The sequence below is a fragment of the Lactuca virosa genome, chromosome 6 (genome assembly GCF_052849685.1).
Source record: "Lactuca virosa cultivar CGN04683 chromosome 6, Lactuca_virosa_CGN04683_v6, whole genome shotgun sequence".
NCBI lineage: Eukaryota > Viridiplantae > Streptophyta > Magnoliopsida > Asterales > Asteraceae > Lactuca > Lactuca virosa.
Window position 1 is genome coordinate 30582116 of NC_136431.1, and position 5801 is coordinate 30587916.

The window sequence follows — 5801 nt, forward strand, 5'->3', positions numbered from 1 at the left end:
CAACGGCTTGAAATTCCGGTGAAATTTTCCGGTGAGCTTTGAGAGATATTTTTGGTGGGGTTTGTAGCCTTGTCCAAGAGCAGCACAATGGTGGTGTCGAAATCGCGAGAGGTGGCCGGAGTTGGCCGCAAAACGGCCGGAAAGTGGCGAGATGGTGGTGGTGGCGCCCGGAATTACAGCAACAGATCGGACCGGTTTTTTGGTGGGGTTTGTAGAGCTCGGAAATTGGTGAAGAATGGCGGTGGTCTCACGAAATTCCGACCGGCAGTTTGACGGGAAATCGAGTTTTAGTGATGGAGATGGAGGTTGCTTTAATGGAGTTTAGGGAAGAAGAATGGAGAAAAAGAAAGGAAGAAGGGACAGCTGGTGTTGTATTAGTCATAAGTTGTGGTCAAACGAAGTCAAAGCGGGTCAATGCTGGTCAACAACACACGCGAACGCGGACGCGAGTACACGCGGTGCGCGTGAATTACTCTGAAGCACTTCTGTTTTCCTTCATCGCACGCGGACAACTTCGAAGATGACACGTGGTTCGTTTTAATAATCCATGCGGACGGACTCAAGAATACACGCGGTCCGCGTGAGTTATCCTGAAACTCTCTTCCTTTGAAAAAAATGACGCGGACATATCTGGGAGACCACACGCGGGCCATTTGTTTATACACGCGGACACACCCCCGAATACACGCGGACCGCGTGTTGTCTGTTGTGATTTTCTCAATTTTCGCCCTTTGACCAATACGAACATCGGGCCTTAAAATCCAACAATCTTTTACTGCAAGAAGGAAGAAGAAGAAATGTTAAATGTAAAAAGTATCTATCTACGACATTTATTTGGAACTAGAAAAGATGAAAACTTTAAGTTTTCCAAAAATGCCCTTCTTTAACGTCTTTGGCGAGACGTGCTTCCCTTTCGATTTCAGTACACCGGGGCATCGAATTGGATGACATCTAGGACATCTGCGTTAAAACCTTCATAGAAAGGTTTCAAACGATGCCCATTGACTTTAAAGATTTGCCTCGTTTCTTCACTTTGGATCTCAACCGCTCCGTGCTCAAAGACTTTTAACACAACAAACGGACCTATCCATCTTGACCTCAACTTTCCAGGAAATAATTTCAATCGCGAATGGTAAAGCAAAACCCTATGTCCCGGCTCGAAATGCTTGTGGGTAATGGACTTGTCATGGAAAAGCTTTGTTCTCTCCTTGTAAATTCTTGAGTTTTCATAGGAGTCATTTCTCAACTCCTTCAACTCTTGAAGTTAAAGCTTCCTTTTCCTTCCCGCCTCATCAATGTTGAAGTTGCATTGCTTGACCGCCCAGAATGCACGGTGTTCCAATTCCATGGGGAGGTGGCATGGTTTTCCAAAAACCAACCTAAAGGGAGACAATCCTATCGGGGGTTTGTACGCGGTCCGATAGGCCCACAAGGCATCACCAAGCCTAGAACTCCAATCTTTTCTTGAAGGATTCACGGTTTTCTCAAGAATACTCTTCACCTCGCGATTTGAAACTTCCGCTTGACCATTCGTTTGGGGGTGGTAGGCGGTTGAGACACGATGGGTCACGTTGTACTTCTTCAATAAAGCCTCCATCATCTTGTTGCAAAAGTGTATCCCCTATCACTGATCAAGGACCTACGCACACCAAATCTCACAAAAACATTAGACTTCAAAAACTAGATAACTGTTTTGGCATCATCCGATCGTGTAGCTTTGGCTTCAACCCACTTAGAAACATAGTCAACCGCGAGCAAGATGTAAACGTTGCCAAACGAAACGGGAAATAGGCCCATGAAATCAATCCCCCATACGTCAAAAACTTCACAAACAAGGATTGGATTTTGTGGCATTTGATTTTTATGTGAAATGTTTCTCATCCTTTGGCACCGTTCACAACTTTTGCAAAACAAGTAACAATCGCGTGACATGGTTGGCCAAAATAGTCCACACTCAAGGACCTTTCTCAAGGTCCAGCTAGGTCCGAAGTGTCCCCCACAAGCAAGTTCATGACAAAATTGTAAAATGGATTGATGCTCTTGTTGGAGCACACATCGCCTAATAATTTGATCGGGACAATGTTTCCACAAATAAGGTTCATCCCACACATAGTATTTTGCATCACTTTTCAATTTATCTTTTTGAGCACGTGTAAATGTGTCGGGATACTTTTTCGTGACCAAAAAGTTAACGATATCGGAATACCAAGGAGTAGATTGAGTAAGGGAAAAGATATGCTCATCCGGAAACTCGTCCTGCAAAGGGAGAGGAGTTTCATTTGAAGTGATCCGGCTTAGGTGATCGGCAACGAGATTCTCACATCCACTCTTGTCCCGGATTTCCAAATCAAATTCTTGTATCAATAAAATCCAACGGATGAGTCTAGGCTTTGCATCTTTCTTCGTCATCAAGTACTTAAGAGCTGCGTGATCCGAATACACAATGACCTTGGTACCAAGTAGGTATTGTCTAAATTTCTCCAAGGCGAACACTATAGACAATAGCTCCTTCTCCGTAGTAGAGTAGTTGCTTTGAGCATTGTCTAGTATTCTCGATGCATAGTAGATCACATGGGAGGCTCGTCCATTCTTTTGACCCAAAACGGCGCCTATTGCATAGTTGCTTGCATCACACATGATCTCAAAAGGGAGATCCCAATTTGGTGCTTGTATGATGGGGGCGGATGTAAGCAACTCTTTGAGCTTGTCGAAAGCTTCTTTGCACGCCTCATTGAACTCGAATTCAACATCCTTTTGCAAGAGTTGGCACATTGGTCTTGTTATCTTTGAAAAATCTTTGATTAATCTCCGGTAGAAACCTGAATGGCCCAAAAAAGAACGAACTTCCCGAACACAAGTTGGGTAAGGTAAGCTTTGAATAACATCTATCTTGGCCTTATCTACCTCAATTCCTTTCTTTAACACAATGTGACCCAAAATAAGACCTTGACTCACCATAAAATGACATTTTTCAAAGTTTAAAACCAATTTTGTTTCAGTACATCTTTTCAAAATTTTTGTGAGATTGGTCAAACACTCTTGAAAGGAGTTTCCATATACCGTAAAATCGTCCATGAAAACTTCAATTATATTTTCAACATATTCCGAAAAGATACTAACCATGCAACGTTGGAAAGTGGTCGGGCGTTACATAATCCGAATGGCATTCTCCGGTATGCAAAAGTGCCAAATGGACATGTAAATGATGTCTTTTCTTGGTCTTCCGGTGCCACCGGGATTTGGTGAAAACCGGAGTACCCGACTAGACAACAATAATGGGATTTCCCGGCCAACCTTTCTAACATTTGGTCAATGAAAGGTAATGGGAAGTGATCTTTTCCTGTGCTTGCATTGAGTTTGTGGTAGTCAATACATACTCTCCACCCGTTTTACACGCGGGTGGGGACCATCATACCTATGTTGTTTTCAACTACTGTGATCCCCGTCTTCTTCGGCACGATTTGGACCAGGCTTACCCATTTGCTATCCGAGATTGGATAGATCATTCCCGCATCTAAGAGCTTCAAAATCTCTTTCTTGACCACTTCCATCATTGGCGGATTCAACCTTCTTTGCGCGTCTCTACTTGGCTTGCATTCATTCTCCATTAAGATCTTGTGCATACAAGTGGAGGGACTCAACCCTTTGATATCCGCAATCGTCCAGCCCATGGCTTCTTTATGCTCCTTCAACACCTTGAGGAGTTGCTCTTCTTCACATTCGGTTAAGTGAGTTGAAATAATGACCGGGAGAGTCTCGTTGTTTCCCAAGTACGCATACTTCAAATGTTGAGGAAGGACCTTCAATTCTAATTCCGTTGGTTGAACAAGGGAGGGTGGCAATCTCGTGTGAGTTTGAAGTAATTCAATTTGCTTCACACTAAATTGAGTGGTTTTCTTGATCTCCAAATTGTTAACCAATCTTTCAACTTCGGGGTCTAGTGAGTAGAGCTTTAACTTCTTGGCTAATTTACCACAATCAAATCCTTTGCTCAATATCATCTCCAACACGTCACCATTAGACAACTCGAACAACTCTTGGGTTAATGGTTCAATAACATCAACAAAACACAAAGATGAGACATCACTAGGATATCTCATAGCATCGTAGATGTTAAAACTTATTGTCTCCCCATCAAACTCCATCGTTAAGCTTCCCGTATATACATCAATCTTTGTTCTAGCCGTCTTCAAGAATGGTCTCCTAAGTAAAATTATACCCGACTTTGAGGACACTTGATCATCTAGATCAATCACGTAGAAATCCGTCGGGAAGACTAATTGGTTTACTTGTACTAGGACATCTTCCAAAACACCTCTAGGAAAGACACTTGATTTATCTGCAAGAGAGATTATGACACTGGTTTCACTTAGAGGACCAACATTCAATGATTCATACACTGAATAGGGCATGACATTAATAGAAGCACCAAGGTCAATCATGGCACTACTAAAAGTGACATCCCCGATCTTGCAAGGAACCGTAAACATTCCCGGGTCTTTACACTTAGGTGGAAGCTTCCTTTGTAAAACTGCGGATGCGTTTTCATTCATAGAAATTTTCTCATTTCCCTTCAACTTCCTCTTGTTGGTAAAAAGTTCTTTCAAAAACTTTCCATATCTAGGAATTTGTTTGATTGCATCAAGCAAAGGAATATTTACTTCCACCTTACGGAAGGTGTCCAAAATATCTTTCTCCTCCATGTTCTTCTTTGAAGTTGCAAGTCGGGAGGGGAATGGCGGTTGAGTGGCTATTGGAGTCACTAGAGGGGTTGTCTTCTTTGGGACTCCGGCTTGTGCATCATTCTTGACTATAGATTCTTCAATGGGATTGACTTCTATTTCTTCCTCTTCATCCCTTGGCTTCTTCTTTGAACTACTTTACCCGGTTTGTTTGCCACTTCTCAAGGTCACCACATTGACATTTGGGTTCTTTTCGGTTTGAGAAGGGAGTTTACCACGGGACTCCAAATTGCTTATGGATGTAACTATATCTCCTATTTGTGCTTCAAGGTTGGAGATACTAGTCCTTGTCTCTTTTTGGAATTGTTGGGTACTAGTGGCTAGGGATTTGACAATGTCTTCAAGGGACATTCCGGAGCTACTTGGTTGGGATTGAGGAGGTTGTTGGTGATGTGGAGGGTGTGGTTTGGATTGATAGTGTGGATGTGGATGTTGGTAATGAGGTTGTGGTAGTGGATAGGAAGGTCTAACCAATTCATTTTGAGGCAATGGTCTTGGGTTGTAGCTCATGTTAGGATTTGGCTTCCAACTTGAATTGTAAGCATTTTGGTAATCGGATGGCTTGTTGTGGTAATTTTGGAACTCTCCCGTGGCATTTACATGTTCCGCATCTTCTTGAAGAATGGGACACATATTCGTAGGATGTCCCATTGTTGCACATATCCTACAAACCATCACTTGTGGAGTTTGTCCCATGGCTAGCTTTTGGACAACGGAGGTTAAATCTTTGATTTGAGACTCGAGATTTGATGATCCCACTTCATTAACTTTGTGTTGTGTGTCTCTTTTCATATCTTGGCGCGGGCCAAAATGTTGAGAATTCGCGGCTATGGTGTTGAAAAGTTGTCTTGTTTGTTGTGGAGTTTTACTAAAGACATCACCACCACTTGAGGCATCAACTAGTCTCCTCTCCATTGGCAATAATCCCTCATAGAAGTGTTGAATGAGGAGTTGTTCTGGAATTTGGTGTTGCGGGTAACTATAACACAAGTTGTTGAACCTCTCCCAATAATCATGAAAAGTCTCATTTTGACCTTGGCGGATTCCACAAATCTCATT